This window comes from Schistocerca cancellata, chromosome 6 (assembly GCF_023864275.1).
Source record: "Schistocerca cancellata isolate TAMUIC-IGC-003103 chromosome 6, iqSchCanc2.1, whole genome shotgun sequence".
NCBI classification, from domain to species: Eukaryota; Metazoa; Arthropoda; class Insecta; order Orthoptera; family Acrididae; genus Schistocerca; species Schistocerca cancellata.
Window position 1 is genome coordinate 103,498,130 of NC_064631.1, and position 19,569 is coordinate 103,517,698.

General features: G+C 44.9%; 1 protein-coding gene across 1 annotated transcript in view; it reads right to left on the reverse strand.

The window, feature by feature from the left end:
* LOC126088171 (SH2 domain-containing protein 3C) overlaps positions 1-19,569 on the reverse strand; it is a 1,167,763-nt gene that overhangs the window by 1,038,644 nt on the left and 109,550 nt on the right. The window lies entirely within an intron of this gene.

Consider the following 19,569-nt stretch of genomic DNA (forward strand, 5'->3'; position numbering starts at 1 on the left):
CTGGTGATGTGGCGGGGAATCGTAAACGCGAAACAACAACCAGAGACAAACCAAGAGCAGGCAGACGTCATGTACTAACGGAGATGGGACATAGGGCAATACGCAAAGTGATTGTAAAAATTCGCATGAAGGTAACGAGAGGAATCGCTAGTGACTTCCAGAGTTCTACCAGCGGTCCAGCTAACACAACGACTGCGCTTAGGGTATTGGGTCCCAGCCTGGAGGTAACTACCCCCTGAAGGGTAAAATGAAATTTTTCAAGGGATAAAAACAAAAGAATCCCGTTGTGTTACGGTTACGAAAATAAATTATTTTTTGAATATCATTAGTATTATCACTATTTCGTAAGACTGCAACACTGATTACTAGGTTAGATAATGAAACTAATGTTTGAACATCTACTCACACAGTCCATTTTTTACATACAAACTTTTTACTTTGTGCCATGATTCTATGACGGTAAAATTGAGACGTATGCATCACATATGGTTTAATATGTCATCAAAATGTCTTCTCCGAGTTGTAGGTAGTTCCCTCAATCGACCACAAACTGCTTCATTATTTATTTCGCAACACACAATCCATCTAATTGGCAGCTCGACACAACAGTAATTACGTAATGGTTACTAAAATGCTGCAGGGGCTTCACAGTGTTATTATTATTAGTAGTAGTTGTCAGACAGCCTGAGGTCTTCCAATTTCTAACAGTTCAGAAGTAAGGAGTCCAGCAATGAGGTAATTTTCAAACAGTAAGTGTAGCGCAGATATCTTAGTTCGGTTGCGTTTAAATGGGACCGTAGACTGAGGGTGAAGCGAGAGTCGCTAGGGAGAGGAGTGGTGCAAAGGAAGCACATTTTGCAGCAAGTGTGTATGCTCAATGTCGACAGTCAGCTTTCTTTCTGGAGAGGAGTTATAGACAGCACTCGCGGTACAATGATAAGTGTTTAATCATTCTATGAAAAAAGGTAGTTAGAAATAAGCAGAATCTTTGGTTCATGATATAATAAAACACACACAGAAACTATCTTTCATCATTCTAAACACAAAAGTATTCAAACAGAATTCTTTTTCATTCTCTAATTAGTTAGCCACGTCAGTGGTGATGATGGGGCAGGGGGGGAGAGGGTTACCAGGTAATATCTGATTGCACTCAGAGGTAATGGCCTCAGAAAGGTTGGGAAACACTGGCTTAGGGAATTAAAAAGAATGGGGTTCAGTGGTCGAAGAGCTCCACATAAGCGACACATTTGTGCAGTCAGTGCTAAGCGTCGCTTGAGTCCATCTTCATGTACATAGACACTCCGCAAGCCACCGTGCGGTGCGAGGCGGATGATACCCTGAACCACTACCAGTCATTTCCTTCTCTGTTCCACTCCAAATAGGGCGACAGAAAAATGCCTCCGAATGAGCCCTAATTTTTTGTATCTTATCCTCGACGTCTTTACGCGCAAAATATGCTGAAGGCAACAGAATCGTTCGGCAGTCAGATTAAAGTGCCGGTTCTCTAATTTTTCTCAATAGTGTTTCTGAAAGAGAACGTCGCCTTTCCTCTAGGGATTCCGATTTGAGTTCAGGAAGCATCTCCGTAACACCTGCGTGTTGTTCGAACTGACTCGTAATAAATCTAGCAGGCCGCCTCTGATTTGTTTCGATATCTTCCTTCCATGCCACCTGGTGCGGGTCCCAAACACTCGAGGAGCACTCAAAAATAGGTCGCACCAGCGTCCTACATGCGGTGTCCTTTACAGGTGAACCACTCTTTCCTAAAATTCCCCCAATAATGTGAAGTCGACTATTCGCCTTCCCTAACACAGTGGTGCCTGTTTCGTCTCATATCGCTTTGCAACGAAACGCTCAGATATTTAAACGACTTGACTGTGTCAAGCAGGTCATCAGTAATACTGTATCCGAACATTGCAGGTTTAATCTTCCTACTAATCCTCGTTAACTTACATACACTCCTGGAAATGGAAAAAAGAACACATTGACACCGGTGTGTCAGACCCACCATACTTGCTCCGGACACTGCGAGAGGGCTGTACAAGCAATGATCACACGCACGGCACAGCGGACACACCAGGAACCGCGGTGTTGGCCGTCGAATGGCGCTAGCTGCGCAGCATTTGTGCACCGCCGCCGTCAGGGTCAGCCAGTTTGCCGTGGCATACGGAGCTCCATCGCAGTCTTTAACACTGGTAGCATGCCGCAACAGCGTGGACGTGAACCGTATGTGCAGTTGACGGACTTTGAGCGAGGGCGTATAGTGGGCATGCGGGAGGCCGGGTGGACGTACCGCCGAATTGCTCAACACGTGGGGCGTGAGGTCTCCACAGTACATCGATGTTGTCGCCAGTGGTCGGCGGAAGGTGCACGTGCCCGTCGACCTGGGACCGGACCGCAGCGACGCACGGATGCACGCCAAGACCGTAGGATCCTACGCAGTGCCGTAGGGGACCGCACCGCCACTTCCCAGCAAATTAGGAACACTGTTGCTCCTGGGGTATCGGCGAGGACCATTCGCAACCGTCTCCATGAAGCTGGACTACGGTCCCGCACACCGTTAGGCCGTCTTCCGCTCACGCCCCAACATCGTGCAGCCCGCCTCCAGTGGTGTCGCGACAGGCGTGAATGGAGGGACGAATGGAGACGTGTCGTCTTCAGCGATGAGAGTCGCTTCTGCCTTGGTGCCAATGATGGTCGTATGCGTGTTTGGCGCCGTGCAGGTGAGCGCCACAATCAGGACTGCATACGACCGAGGCACACAGGGCCAACACCCGGCATCATGGTGTGGGGAGCGATCTCCTACACTGGCCGTACACCACTGGTGATCGTCGAGGGGACACTGAATAGTGCACGGTACATCCAAACCGTCATCGAACCCATCGTTCTACCATTCCTAGACCGGCAAGGGAACTTGCTGTTCCAACAGGACAATGCACGTCCGCATGTATCCCGTGCCAGCCAACGTGCTCTAGAAGGTGTAAGTCAACTACCCTGGCCAGCAAGATCTCCGGATCTGTCCCCCATTGAGCATGTTTGGGACTGGATGAAGCGTCGTCTCACGCGGTCTGCACGTCCAGCACGAACGCTGGTCCAACTGAGGCGCCAGGTGGAAATGGCATGGCAAGCCGTTCCACAGGACTACATCCAGCATCTCTACGATCGTCTCCATGGGAGAATAGCAGCCTGCATTGCTGCGAAAGGTGGATATACACTGTAGTAGTGCCGACATTGTGCATGCTCTGTTGCCTGTGTCTATGTGCCTGTGGTTCTGTCAGTGTGATCATGTGATGTATCTGACCCCAGGAATGTGTCAATAAAGTTTCCCCTTCCTGGGACAATGAATTCACGGTGTTCTTATTTCAATTTCCAGGAGTGTATTTCGACATTTAAAGCTAGCTGCCATTAATCTCACCAAATGGAAATATTTTTCTAAGTCGTCTAGTATTTTTCTACAGGCATTCAACTTCGACACTCGCCGTACACCACGGCATCATCAGCAAACCGCAGATTGCTCCCCAACCCGTCCGCGAAATCATTTATGCATAGAGAGAACAAGAGCATCCTATCACACTTCCCTGGGGCACTCCTGACGATGCCCTTGTCTCTGATGAAAACTCGCCGTCGAGAAAACATACAGGGTTCTAAAATTTAAGAAATCTTCGAGCCACTCGCATATCTGTGAACTTATTCCTTATTCTCGTACCTTCGTCAACACCCTGCAATAGGGCGTTGTGTCAAATGCTTTCCGGAAACCTAGGAATATGGAATCTGCCTGCTGCCATTCATCCGTAGTTCTCAGTATATCATGTGAGAAAAGAGAAAGCTGAGTTTTGCACGAGCGATGCTATATAAAACCATGCTGATTCGTGAACATAAGGTTTCCACTCCCAGGAAAGTATATTGCATTCTAGCTGAGAATATGTTCAAGGATTCTGCAGCAAACAGAAGTCTGTAGTTTTACGTTTCTTATATACTGGAGTGACTTGCGCTTTCTTGCATTTGATACAAAACGTGACGTTACTGGACAGTCGATGATTGGAAACGAGCCATTTGGTGTCATGAATCATGCTACACCCTGTGGCGCACCTTACCTGCCATCATGTGTAGGGTCAACAGCGAAGTGCGGAGAATATGCTGTTACGATATGGGGGTGTTTTTCGTCGTTACGGCGTGGTCCCCTTATTGCGCTTCAGCAAATGGTAAACGCGGTAGGATAAGAACACAGGTCACAGCTTACAGTAGAAGACCAGAATCGTGGTGATATTTGCTTGTATCAGCGTGACAATGCGTCTTACGATAAAGAAGGCTATGTGATGCAGTAGTCTATGGATAGTAACATTCCCGAGATGGGCTAACCTTCCTAAACTCTCGAACTAAACCCAATGAAAGACCTTTGGGATGAATCAAATTTTGACTTCACTCCAGACTTGTTTTCAGGAAGAATGGACTGCAATAACTCCATAAACATTCACTCACCGCGCTGAAAGTGTGCCCAGCACAGTTCATACCGGTCAGGGTGGACACGTCCCATATTAACGTCCACTAACAGCTGTTCCGATATTTTTGATAAGACAGTCTACATCTACAGCCACCCTTCTGCTCACTTACACGTTCCTTAAAGCGCGCAGCAGAGTGACAAGAAAGTGAACAGGAATGAAACTCTGTGTAGAGAAAATACGACCATCTTTTCCCCTTCCGTTTGGCGATATCAGCAGTTCGTGGCTCCTTGCTGTCGCGTCACGCGAAATTTGTGGCCATGACGGTATCCAGGCTAAGCAGTAGTTGAGAATGGAATGAGACAAGGTTGCAGCCTACATCTTATGTTGTCAGTCTGTACATATAAACCAGCAGCAAACCAAACGAAGGAGATATTTAGAAAGGAAGAGAGAAGAAATTAAAACTTTTGAGATTTTACAGTATAATTATGTCAGTAACGGCAACGAACTTGGAAGAGCAGTTGAGGGAAACGGATAGTGTCTTGAAAAGTAATTATAAGAGGACCATCAGCAATAGTAAAACAATGGTAATGGAATGTAGCCGAATTAAACCAGGTGATGCTGATGGAATCAGAGAAGCCAATGCGACACCAGCAGTTGTAGATGACTTTTGCTATTGGATGAGGAAATAACTGATGATGGCAGAAATGGAGAGGACATAAAACGCAGATTGGCAACAGCAAGAAAGAGCATTTCCGGAAAAGAGAAAGATCTTAGCAACTATACATTGAGGTGACAAAGTTGTCGTACACCTCCTAATATCGTGTAGGATCTACTTTTGCCCGGTGTAGTGCAGCAACTCGACGTAGCATGGCCTCAACAAGTCGTTGGAAGTCACCTGCAGAAATATGGAGCCACGCTGCCTCAGTAGCATTCCATAATTGCCGAGGAGTTGCCAGTGCAGGATTCTGTGCACGAACTGCCCTTTCGATTATGTCCCATAAATGTTCCATGGGATTCCTGTCGGGCTATTCGGGTGGCCCAAACATTCACCCGAATTGTCCAAAATCTTCTTCAAACCAGCCGCTGGCAGGGCGCATTGTCATCCCTGAAAATTCTATCGTTGTTTGGAACATGGGATCCATCAATGATTGTAAATGATCTCCAAGAAGCAGAACATTTACTCTCAATGCCGGTTTCTGTTGGACTAGAGGACCCAGTCCATTCCGTGCAAACACAGCCCACCCCATTATGCAGCCACCATCAGTACGAGCAGTGCCTTGTTGACAACTTGGGTTCATGACTTCGTGGGGTCTACGCCACTCTTGAACCCCTACCAGCAGTTCTTTTCAACTGAAGTCTGGACTCTTGTGACCTGCTCACAGCTTTGGGGTCGACTAGAGTTCAACAGGTATGGTCACGGGGCCAGGAGAGACACTGCGGATGACGTGCCGTGAGCAAAGGCACTGGCGTGGGTCGTCAGCTGCTATAGCCCATTCACGCCAAATTCGCCGCACTGTCCTAACGGATACGTTCGTAGTCCATCCCAAGTTGATTTCTGTGACTATTTCACGCAGTATTGGTTGTTTGTTAGCACTGACAACTCTACACAAACGCTGCTGCTCTTGGTCGTTAAGGGGCTCCGGAAAGGCTCAAAATCATGAAAAGTTCAATTTTTACTTTTTTGCGTTTTCTGAATCTGCAGACTATTACCTTTTAATAGATATATAATTTATTCAATTCCGAAGACTACAACTATTTTTAAATGTTTTTTGAAATGTGTTCTACATGCTCGTGACCCAGTGTGGGTAAATATAACAAAGGATTGCTAACTGGTGAAGTATACACTCATAAGCATAGTCTGCCTCATGCAATAATGGAGGTGATAAAACCTATTTTCAGAGACTTAGCAGCACCTGAACTGTTGAAAAAGTGTATTCACGGAAAAACTCAAAACCCCAATGAAAGTGTAAATAGTGTTATATGGTCGAGAATCCCCAAGACTGTATTTGTTGGAATAGAAACACTTCACTTTGGTGTGTATGATGCTGTTGCGACTTTCAACGATGGCAACATTCTAAGGTGCAAGGTATTTAGAAATATGGGAATGAAGATAGGTTCTAACATGGTAAGAGCGATGCTTGCTTTAGACAAGGAACGCCTTCGGGCTGCAGACAGGGCTGTAAAGAGTCTAGAAATACAAGCAAGAGTAAACAGGAGGAGGAACAAGAGGAAGCTGGAGGAGGAGTTTACAGAGGATGAAGATAATCCATCCTATGGACCTGGAATGCACTAAAAAGTTAATCCAATCTTTGTCGCTCGATTCCCAAAACTTTTATTTTCTCATACTAATTACATGTTTTCTAAGGGTCTTCCAAACATATTTGTTTCAAACTTTCAGTAAATGTTACACAGTACCTTCTGCATAATTTAACACAGCCTTTTTCCAAAAAACTGTATATTTTTGAATATATAAATAAAAAATTGCAAAAAAAAATGTTGTGAATTTTCATTACAATTGAAAAAAAATCATCTTTAATAACTGAACTAAAATTTTGTAAAATCCCTGTGTTAAGTTGTAGCCCATATTCCAATAAATAATCTGTAAAAAGTTCAACTTCCTACCTCAAATACTTTATGAGGAAAGATGTAATTTATAAGCGTTATTTTAACATTGCAAGTATAGGGCGTTCCGGAGCCCCGTAAGTGAAGGCCGTCAGCCACTGTGTTGTCCGTCGTGAGAGAAAATGCCTGAAATTTGATACTCTCGGCACGCTCTTCAGACTGTGGATCTCAGAATACTGAATTCCCTAACGATTTCCAAAATGGGATGTGCCATGCGTGTAGTTCCAACTACCGTTCCGCGTTCAAAGTTTGTCAATTCCCGTCGTGCGGTCATAATTACGTCGGAAGCCTTTCCACATGAGTACAACTGACAGCTCCACCAATGTACTGCTCTTTTACACCTTGTGTACGTCGTATTACCCCATCTGTATATGTTGTATCGCCATTCCATGAAGTTTGTCGCTTCATTGGTATACCGGTTTGTTATAATTACATTTTCCACATTTAACACGTTATAGCGCGGAACTAATTACCGTACGAGTACCAAACTTGGTAGCATTAATGTCAAGGACATGGGGAAGAGAAATCATGCAGAATGAATTCAACTGAACACTTTTAATATGCTGTTATGGTATTCATACCACTGCATATCGGTACACATTACTGCCACAAAAAGGGCTCAATATGGCGCCCATCAGCGTGCAGAAGAGTCTGTTCGCGCAGGATTGCATTCTGCACAGCAGAGCGACGCTTGTCCGTAGGTGTGCTGGCTACTTCTTTTGATATGTTGCGCTTCACATCAACACATGTGTGAATGTTCCCCTGGTAAATCCTGCCCTTCAGGTTGTCCCTCAACCAGAAATCATACGAAGTGAGATCAGGTGATCGTGCCGGCCAAGCATTTGGAAACAATCGGCTGATAATTCGATCGTTTTCAAATGTGATGTGTTTCGGAGAAGCAGGTGAACTTCACAACCAATGTGCTGTGGGGCCCTATCATGACATGCTGGCGAAGCATATCGCATAACGCTGGCCAGTCACACTGCACGTCTTTGGTCCTTGAGCGCCAACATGTTCAAAAAAAAAAAAAAAATGCGCCAATGGTGAATGTAGCAGTGAAGCCACACCATACAGTGACACGTTCATTATACAGAGGAACGTCATACATAGTGACTGCAATTCTGTGTGTTCATGTCACCCGTCAGAGAAAAATGAGCTTCGTCTGTCCATAGGAGAGTGCAAGGCCAGCCCTCGTCAACTTCAATCCTCGCGAGAAAGTGGAGAGCGAAGCCAACAAGTCGTTGTGCGTCCTGTGGTGCAGGCTGCTGTACGATATGGATCTTGTACGGATACCATTTGAGAATGGTTCGAAGCGCCTTCTGTACAGTGGACCACGGTACGTTCAACTGTCGTGAGACGGCACGCGCGTTGCCTGACGATCGGAAATTGCGCGCAGCGTTGTCTGCGATAGCAACTGCGATTTCATCAACCACCTGTGGTGTAACTGGTCGTCTACATCTACCTCATCTACATCTACCTGGATGATCTGCAAATCGCATTTAAGCGCCTGGCAGAGGGTTCATCGGACCACCTTCACAATTCTCTATCATTCAAATCTCGTATAGTGCGCGGAAAGAGTGAACACCTATATCTTTCCGTACGAGCTCTACTTTCCCTCATTTTATCGTGGTGACCGTTCCTCCCAATGTAGGTCGGTGTCAACAAAATATTTTCGCATTCGGAGGAGAAAGTTGGTGAGTGGAATTTCGTGAGAACATTCTGTCGCAACGAAAAACGCCTTTCTTTTAATGATGTCCAGCCCAAATCCTATATGATTTCTGTGAGTCTCTCTCCCACATTTCACGATAATACAAAACATGCTGCCTTTCTTTGAACTTTTTCGATGTACTCCGTCAGTCCTGCCGGGTAAGGATCCCACACCGCGTAGCAGTATTCTAAAAGAGGACGGACAAACGTAGTGCAGGCAATCTCCTTAGTAGGTCTCTTACATTTTCTAAGTGTCCTTCCAATAAAACGTAGTCTTTGGTTAGCTTTCTCCACAACATTTTCTATGTGTTCCTTCCAATTCAAGTTGTTTGTAATTGTAATACCTAGTTATTTAGTTGAATTTACGGCTTTTAGATTTGACTGATTAATCGTGTAACCGAAGTTTAAGGAGTTCCTTTGAGCACTCATGTGGATGACCTCACACTTTTCGTTATTTAGGGTCAACTGCCAATTTTCGCACCATTCAAATATCTTTTCTAAATCGTTTTGCAGTTTGTTTTGATCTTATGATGACTTTATTAGACGATAAACGACAGCATCATCTGCAAACAACTGAAGTCGGCTGCTCAGATTGTCTCCCAAATCGTTTATATAGATAAGGAACAGCAAAGGACCTATGACAATACCTTGGGGAACGCCAGAAATCACTTCTGTTTTACTCGATGACTTTCCGTCAATTACTACGAACTGTGACCTCTCTGATAGGAAATCACAAATCCAGTCACATAACAGATGATATTCCATAACCACGCAATTTCACTATGAGCCGCTTGTGTGGTACCGTGTCAAAAGCCTTCCAGAAATCCAGAAATACAGAATCGATCTGAAATACCTTTATAAGTATAATTTTATTCTTGCATTACTTGTCACGTCACTCGGCTGAAGAGCGGCGGATTGTGCCACTGACGGCTCTCTCCTGCTCATATGAGGCAGGGGAATGAAATCACAATAAAGAAAGAAAAGTATCATTTACAAGGAAGATTTGTGTATTTAACTTGTTAATGCAAAATCAGAAATGTCTTCGACCATAGATACTTACAAGGGAACATCCCCATCGCACCACCCTCAGATTTAGTTATAATTTGGCACAGTGGATAGGCCTTGAAAAACTGAACACAGATCAATCGAGAAAACAGGAAGAAGTTGTGTGGAACTATGAAAAAATAAGCAAAATATACAAACTGAGTATTTCATGGGCAACATAAGCTACAACAAGGATACTATGAACACAGGAGCGCCGTGGTCTCGTGGTTAGCGTGAGGAGCTGCGGAACGAGAGGTCTTTGGTTCAAGTCTTACCTCGAACCAATTTTTACGTACTTTATTTTTGCAAAGTTATGATCTGTCCGTTCGTTCATTGACGTTTCTGTTCACTGTAATAAGTTTAGTGTCTGTGTTTTACGACCGCACCGCAAAACCGTGCGATTAGTAGACGAAAGGACGTGCCTCTCCAATGGGAACCGAAAACATTTGATCCAGGAAAACACATCTGATATATTGTATACGACACTGCTGACGGCATGTGCGTCACATGATAGGAATACGTTGTCGACCCACCTAACTTGCACACTTGGCGAATAGGTAAAAAGATTCTTCTACCTTGCCCAATTTAGGTTTTCTTGTGGATGTGATAATCACTCCCAAAAAAGTGATGAAAACATAAGAGTGTGTCACATAAACTTCAACAAATGAATGCAACAGTTTCACAGTCGCACAGTTTTCTCTGTGCTCTGTCAAAACATGTTTTCACCGTTTTCAAATTTTTCCGTGTGTAGACCGTCAAATCCTGCATATGTCCAAGCAAATCTGAACATGTCCTGGAATTTTGGAGAGCGAAGTTGATTATGTGTGAGTGCCTGAACTCTGATAATTGTCTGAAAATAAAAATTTAAACTTTTCACTCGAAGGAAGACTTGAACCAGGGACCTCTCGTTCCGGAGCTGCTCACGCTAACCACGGGACAACGGCACTCCTGTGCTCACATAAACCTTGATGTTGCTTATGTTGCCCATGACCTGCTCAGTTTGTATATTTTGCTTATTTTTTCATAGTTCCACACAACTTCTTCCCGGTTTCTCGATTGAACAGTGTTCAGTTTTTCAAGGCCTATCCACTGTGCTAACTTATAACTAAATCTGAGGGGGGTGCGATGGGGAGGTTCCCTTGTTAGTGCTACCAGTGCGAAGCCAGGGTGCGTAGTTAGTCGAATATAAATTTAAGTGTTGCAAAGCGTGCTCTTATGGTGATCGTCTGGGATATAATCATGTATGGAAGTGAAACGTGGACGAGAAACAACTTTTGAAATGTGATCCTATAGAAGGATACCGGATATTAGATCGGTAGATCGACTAACGAGGAACTACTTAATCGAATTCCAGAGAAAAGAAATTTAAGCACAACTTGACTAAAGGAAAGGATCGGTTCACAGGACAAGTTTTGAGGCACAAACGATCAGTTAGTTTGGTAATAGAGGGCAGTGTGCGTGAGGGAGGGGGTGGGGGGGGGAGAGGTAGTAAAAATTGTAGAGCTGTAGCTAGAGATAAGTATAGCAAGCAGGCCCGAATAGGTTGTAATAATTTGCAGAGATCAAAGGTCTTGAATAGATCAGCGTGGAGAACTACATCAAACCAGTCTTCGGAATGCAGACCACAACAACCATGGGCCTCTTGGTGCGAACGTGTAAACAGGCATTATGGTCTGTGACGGAGGGTAATACTATTACGAAATTTGCCCCGTTCACTGTCTAATTCGGGACAGGTCCCGGAGAAGAAGGGCTTCCCTTCAACCCCCGTACAACACCTAATTTCTCTGATTTTTTCGTCGTATTAATTTCGCAAGACATATGTGGGAGGAAGTAATTTGTTTACGACGGTTCTTCGAACATTCACACTTAGAATTTGAATAAAAATCCTCTCCGTGCTGCACAACACTTCTCCTGTAACGTTTACCACTGGAGTTTGCCGAGCATCTCCCTGACACTCTGGCGCTTGTTCAATGATCCGGTGCCAAGCTGTTGGGCAATGAACCCAAAGTAAATAACGATAAAAAATACCCTGTGACGAAACATTTCGCTCTTCGATGGATTTTCTATATTTCTTCTCGTAATCCATCCCGGTGAGGGTGCAAAACTAACGAGTAACACTCACAAACCAGCCTCTTCTTCGAGGATGAATTACATTCCTTTAAAATTCCTCCAACGTATTTCGTCTCAGCCTGGCATTTGGATTTTTTGGGATTACTTTACGATTGTGATTATTACCGTTACCAGTGACTTACCGCCAACAGCGTAATGGAACAGCAATCTCTTCGACTATCTATGCGCAATGTGTTAGATTTATTTACGTTCGAGGTCAACTGCCAATCGGCACTAATCACCGAAGCCCTGCAGGTCAGCCTGCATTTCGCTAGTATTCTAGCGTTACAACCATTATGTAGCAGTAACATCGCCAGCGAACAGCTTTATGGAGGTTCTACCGTTATTCCCATAGTAAGTATTTATTTTAAACAGAAATGGCCATTTCACGCCCCCTTAGGGCAGTCCTGAAATTTCCTTTACATCTATAGATTTCATCCCATTAAGAGAAAAGTGTTAAGTTCTCTCTGCTATGGAGAGCTGAATCCATTCAAAAATATGTTCGGAGACCCGGTAAGCTAGTAAGCTCCCGGACAAGAAATTGGTCACCCCAGTGCCCACGCACAGGTGAAACGTTAAGCCTTTACATACGGCACAACGATTGAGTTCCGTGCTGAATCGCGCACGGTCTGCTTCTACGTGAGCTCGAGGGAGTAGCGATCAGTGAGACATTTACTTTACAAGCGGACATTGTAGGGAAACAATGGTAGGTGTAAGGACGTGACAGAGGGGAAAAAAGGGTCAATCGTGTCTGCCACCGCCCATGCACCCACGGAGACTGAAGTAGCTGGATTTGTTGACGTTTCACGCCAGAGTGTTCAATGCGTCTGCAGTGGTGTGACACTTGTGGCCACAAAACACGACGTCAGAATTATGGCTGCAAAAAGATCCTGACTGAGACGGACCGGAGATGCGTTTCACAGCTTGTGAATCAAAATTGCTTCCAAGCCCGACGGGAGTTGCTGCGGACAGTGAATGAAGATCCGTCTCAACCTCTTAGAAGGGAAGCTCCCTGTCGCATCCCCCTCTGATTTAGTGGTAAAATGCCCCAGTGGATATCCTGTAAAAAATTGAACACAGACCATACATGAGAACTGGAAGGCTGTGTACTGAACTGTGAAAAAAAGAGGCAAAATAGAAACTTTGAACGATCGAAGTTAAAGATGTGTAACATCGAGTGAATTGCAAAATGACAGCGTCGTGGTTTTGTGGTCACGGTGCTGGACTGTGAAAGGGGATACGGTTTCAAGTCTCCCTCGTGCCCATTTTTTTCATAAATTTATGATCTGTCCGTCGGGTCATTGACGTGTCTCTTCTCCTTATGTAGTCTTGGCAATTGTACACACTGTACATTGGTTACTGAATATGAATCATGTGGCAAGAATATATTACGGTCGCAAGTAAATGTGACGAATAGTGGGAGGATGCGAAATGCCGGATAGATCCCTCACAGAAATGAAAACAAATAAACGGGTGTGAACTATATTACAACAAAGGAATTCAAGAGTAAAAACTCCCAAAACGCGACGCAAGAGGCCTACCATGTGGTACTTATAAGAGGGATCTACGTCTGGAGGTTCAAATGGTTCTAAGCACTATGGGACTCAACATCTGAGGTCATCAGTCCCCAAGACATAGAACTACTTAAACCTAACTAACCTAAGGACATCACACACAGCCATGCCCGAGGCAGGATTTGAACCTGCGACCGTAGCAGCAGCGCGGTTCCGGACTGAAGCGCCTCGGCCACAGCGGCCGGCCGACTGGAGGTCCCCTCGTTACACGTTGCTGTTACACCACGACACAGACACAAATTTGAACACAGCGAACAGACAGTTCAGTAACTTGCAGACAGTTCATAACTGTGTGGAAAAACAAGAGGACGGGGGAGACTTCAACACGGATCTGCCTATTCACAATCCAACACCGCGACCACACAACCACGACACCATGATTATTCAAGGTCGCTCGATGTTGCACATCCTAAACTTAGACTGTTCATTGTTTACATTGTGATACGTTTTTCACAGTTCAGTACACGTTCTTCCTGTTTTCATGCTTGATCTGTGTTCAGTTTTTGATGGGATGTCGAGTGGGACTTCTTATCTCTAAATCTGTGGAGGATGTGATAGGGAGTTGCGACGGCAACTGCATACAATGACGATTTGGAGTCGGTCACCCGGCAAGACAGCATTGCTCACACAGACACATAAAAACGACAACAGCAAAGTTCATAGGGTTGGAAGATATGCTACTAGTTTATCTGAATACTCCACCATCCTATTACACTGAAGGGCCAAAGAAACTGGTACATCTGCCTAATATCGTGCAGGGCCTCCGCGAGAGCGCAAAAGTGCCGCAACACGACGTGCCATGGACTCGACTAATGTCTGAAGTAGTGCTTGAGTACAGTAAAGGGACGAGAGACGCAATTCCGACGTTACGGCTAATAATGGAAACAAGGCTAAAGAAAAATCAAGACACTTTCATAGGATTTGTCGACCTGGAAAAAGCGTTCGACAATATAAAATGGTGCAAGCTGTTCGAGATTCTGAAAAAAGTAGGGGTAAGTTATAGGGAGAGACGGGTCATACATAATATGTACAACAACCAAGAGGGAATAATAAGAGTGGACGATCAAGAACGAAGTGCTCGTATTAAGAAGGGTGTAAGACAAGGCTGTAGCCTTTCGCCCCTACTCTTCAATCTGTTCATCGAGGAAATAATGATGGAAATAAAAGAAAGGTTCAGGAGTGGAATTAAAATACAAGGTGAAAGGATATCAGTGATACGATTCGCTGATGACATTGCTATCTTGAGTGAAAGTGACGAAGAATTAAATGATCTGCTGAACGGAATGAACAGTCTAATGAGTACACAGTATGGTTTGAGAGTAAATCGGAGAAAGGCGAAGGTAATGAGAAATAGTAGAAATGAGAACAGCGAGAAACTTAACATCAGGAATGATGGTCACGAAGTCAATGAAGTTAAGGAACTCTGCTACCTAGGCAGTAAAATAGCCGATGACGGACGGAGCATGGATGACATCAAAAGCAGACTCGCTATGGAAAAAAGGCATTTATGGCCAAGAGAAGTCTACTAATATCAAATACCGGCCTTAATTTAAGGAAGAAATTTCTGTGGATGTACGTCTGGAGTACAGCATTGTATGGTAGTGAAACATGGACTGTGGGAAAACCAGAACAGAAGAGAATAGAAGCATTTGAGATGTGGTGGTATAGACGAATGTTGAAAATTAGGTGGACTGATAAGGTAAGGAATGAGGAGGTTCTACGCAGAATCGGAGAGGAAAGGAATATGTGGAAAACACTGATAAGGAGAAGGGACAGGATGATAGGACATCTGCTAAGACATGAGGGAATGACTTCCATGGTACTAGAGGGAGCTGTAGAGGGCAAAAACTGTAGAGGAAGACAGAGATTGGAATACGTCAAGCAAAGAATTGAGGACGTAGGTTGCAAGTGCTACTCTGAGATGAAGAGGTTAGCACAGGAAAGGAATTCGTGGCGGGCCGCATCAAACCAGTCAGTAGACTGATGACCAAAAAAAAAAAAAAAAAAAAAAAAAGTGCTTGAGGCAACTGACACCATGAATCCCGCAGGGCTGTCCATATATCCGTAAGAGTACGAGGGGGTGGAGATCTCCTCTGAACAGTATGTTGCAAGGCATCCCACATAGGCTCAATAATGTTCATGTCTGGGGAGTTTGGAGGCCTTCGAGAATGTTTAAACTCAGAAGAGTGTTCCTGTAGCCACTCTACAGCAATTCTGGACATGTGGGGTATCGCATTGTCCTGCTGGAATTGCCCACGTCCTTCGGAATGCTCAGTGGACTTGAATGGAGGCAGGTGATCAGACTGGATGCATACGTACGTGTCACCTGTCAGAGTCGTATCTAGACGTATCAGAGCCACTATATCACTCCAATTGTACACGTCCCACACCATTACAGAGCCTCCACCAGCATCAACAGTCCGCTGCTGACATGCAGATTCTATGGATTCATAAGGTTGTCTCCATACCCGTACACGTCCATTTGCTCAATACAATTTGAGACGAGACTCGTCCGATGAGGCAACATGTTTACAGTCGTCAACTGTCCAATGTCGGTGTTGACGGACCCAGGCGAGGCGTAAAGCTTCGTGTCGTGCCACCATCAAGAGTACACGAGTGGGCCTTCGGCTCCGAAAGCCCATATCGATGATGTTTCGTTGAATGGTTCGCATCCTGAAACTTCTCAGTGACCTAGCACTGAAATCTGCAGCAATTCGCGGAAGGGTTGCACTTCTGTCCCGTTGAACGGTTCTCTTCAGTCGTCGTTGGTTCCGTTATTGCAGGATCTTTCTCCGGCCGCAGCGATATTGGAGACTGGATGTGTTACCGGATTCCTGATATTCACGGTACACTCGTGAAATGGTCCTACGGGTCATCGGAGATACTGTGTTTCAATGCTCGTGCCTCGACTATAGCGCCTCGTTCAAATCCATTTAAATCTTGATAACCTGCCATTGTAGCAGTAGTAACCGATCTAACAACTGCGGCAGACACTTGTTGTCTTATACAGGCGTTGCCGATCGCAGCGCCGTATTCTGCCTGTTTACATATCTCTGCATTTGAATACGCATTCCCACACCAGTTTCTTTGGCGATTCGGTGTACATCTCCACTGACCTGCAAAACTACCTGACACGAAGCCCACAAAAAATCTGTGCGACATGCAGGAACAGCAGGTGAAACGACGACAGCAGCATCTCCGCAGTTTGGTAGAACTGAGCTATCAGGTCCTCAGGGAGTGGTTTAACCTGGATGTGACGCCCCTGCATAATTCTGTGGACTCACTTCCTAACCGAATGCAGGCGGTGATGAAGTCCGGCTCGGAACTGCACGGTACTAAATGGTGCTTGTAATGATTTCTCTAGGGGTAATTTTTTGTGCTGTGAGCTTATTTTGTTCATTAGGCGGCCGTGCCGAACTGAATCGAATTCCTTTCGGAAGTCAAGGAACACGGCATCAACCTGGACGGCACGGCCGAAGTGAATTGAATGCGTTCCTGAAGTCAAGGAACACGTCATCTACCTGGACGGCCCTGTAGACTGCTCTCTGGATCCCGCATACTAAGAGAGCGGGTTGCGTCCCGCAAGATAAATTGTAGTGTGTTAACACTAGACGCAAGGTCAGCACAACGTCACTGTGCTTAGCCCAGTACAGAACGATGAACGTGAGGTTAATATTTGTACATAATTCTGTTCCCCAGAAACTGCATAATGCGCCATAATGCGAGAGCCGGGGCCAGCGAAATATACGCGCCCTATGACACTTCAGTACGTGACGCTACAGATATTACGAGTTGGCGTCCCCGATGGGCTGCGAGTTACTATTTTAGACTAGTTTTATACTTCGTAGCTGCGCATTTAAATACACTCGTGCTCTCGATAATACATGAGAAAAGACCTTTAATGGGTACCTTTATCACTGACGTAGTGATTCCCCGTGGGCACAGGACGTAGCCGAGCGTTCTCGATGTATGTCGGTCAAGGCTACTAGCTCAACGTCACAAGTTCGTTGAGGGCCCCGTATTTCCCTTGCAACCCGGCGTGAGCATAAAGCATATTCCACCATTATACAACAGACCGACGTCAGCGACACAGGTCCATAATTATGTGCATCGCAAACGGAAATGACCTGCGCTTTTGTACTTTGGCTTTGGTGCCGTTCGCTGTTCGGATACGATAAACTGCTGCTAGAAAGAGAAAAAAGTTCTGGTCTCTATAGCGACGCGTATCCTTATCTCTATAAATAACGAATAGAGGAGTCGAGTGCCATGTTTCTAAATAATAGACAATTTACCTAATCTCGGAAAATTATTGGGAAAAAGAACTAGCAATAGCTTGGGAACGGAAAACAGATGACAGTATGTTATTCTGTTACTGCTACAAAAAGTTACCACCTACAAGCCGGTGTCGTTTCAGGCAGCGTGCTCCTTTTTTCTGGCTCCAGAGGAAATAATTTGATCGATTGACATATGTGTTTAGGTGAATAATTCTCGGTAACAATAATGTTAATTATATATGTCTCGTACTCTGATATTTCCTTGTTAAACAACATTCAGAAGCCAAGATCGCACAAAATAATTTTTTTATTCGCCTTATACGCCGTTGAAAGGGATTCGAATTGTATAGTATGTGTCCAGCATATGTACACAGATGTGCTATTGTGTACCATATTTGTATAACGTAAAAAGCATCTGTGAGCAATATGCACAAGGACATGGCCTGTTGGAGAAGGTGTTGTGTGTTTTTAAATATTTTAGCGATGACAAACGTTTATAATGTGATGAGTTTCATCCACTTGAATCTTGTACGTGAAGTTCAGCGTAAAATACTTTACTACAAAAAATGTTTAAGGTACGTAAATGTACAGGTTCACTCCCGGTTTTCTTGTAGTATCAAACTAAAACTTTTATATCAAATGTTACAGCTTAACTTCTGACACATATTCCTCGTATTGCACTTTCTTACAGACCTGAAGATGATACCTAAGACAGCTGAAACCAATTGTCTAGTATTAAGACAAATATTTTGTGCGATCTTGGCTTTTAAATGGTTTTTAATAGGTAAAACTGATGGCTCTCCGCTAATCTCAAAGTGAGGAAATGCAGTGATATTTCCTTCTTCTGCAGCCGCTTCCTCGTTCACAGCCAGTCTGAGCAGAGGAAGGTTAGCGTGTTTCCATCCCGCCCGACGCCTCCTGACCGTAGGGCAGAATCCAGTCTGCGGCCTTGTCCCGATTGCAACAGCCGCGTTGGCATTCCTGCGCACGTTTGCCGGGAAGAACCGTAAACTGAGTCAGAAGAGGGACCGGTCAGGAAGCACTGCACTGTAGGCACCTATACGTGGGTACCTGCCCTCCCGAAGACAGTGACAGATATCTCTGCGGTCAGGGTACCGTGGCCCTGCACAGCGGTACCCGATCTAGCAGATGAAATAAAGAAGCAACTCCTTATACCTTCAAATGAGGTTTCTGCTGCAAGTTTGGAAGCTAACGCTGCCTTTTCGTACTTCGTAAGTCATGACATGCTAACCTCATTCCTGCGAGTCACGTGGCTAATTAAGATTACCAAATGCCGATGTTTTGGTTGCAGAAGAGTCCACCGACATATACTCTGGATGACAAATTGCCGCACTGGCTGTTGGTTAGTGGGATTAACACGTAACGTTTATACATTACGTCACAGCTATTCAAGAAACGGTTTCATGTTGTTTATTTCGAAGTCCTACCATTCCACTGTATTTTAACAATGTATAACTAAAATAGTGGACGCGATGGTATAGTGGTTAGGGGACTAGACTCTACCCGTGGAAGTTCTTCGTTCAGTCTCAGACATCGCCGGAGACATGTCCTTCGTCCTTGTCCATCGAGGACGGCCTTGGGCCACTCAGCTTCCTACCAGATGAGTACCGGATATCTTTCCCTGGCATAAAAGGCGTCTGGGGCGATGGGCCCGCCATCCCCCATCTCCTAGTGCTGTGGCGGTGAAAGACTGCACTCTGTGCGCTACAGACCTCACCTTTCATCTCTACGACCAACGTTAAGTTTTGACTGTAACCCAAGTATGTCCGTTTCGCG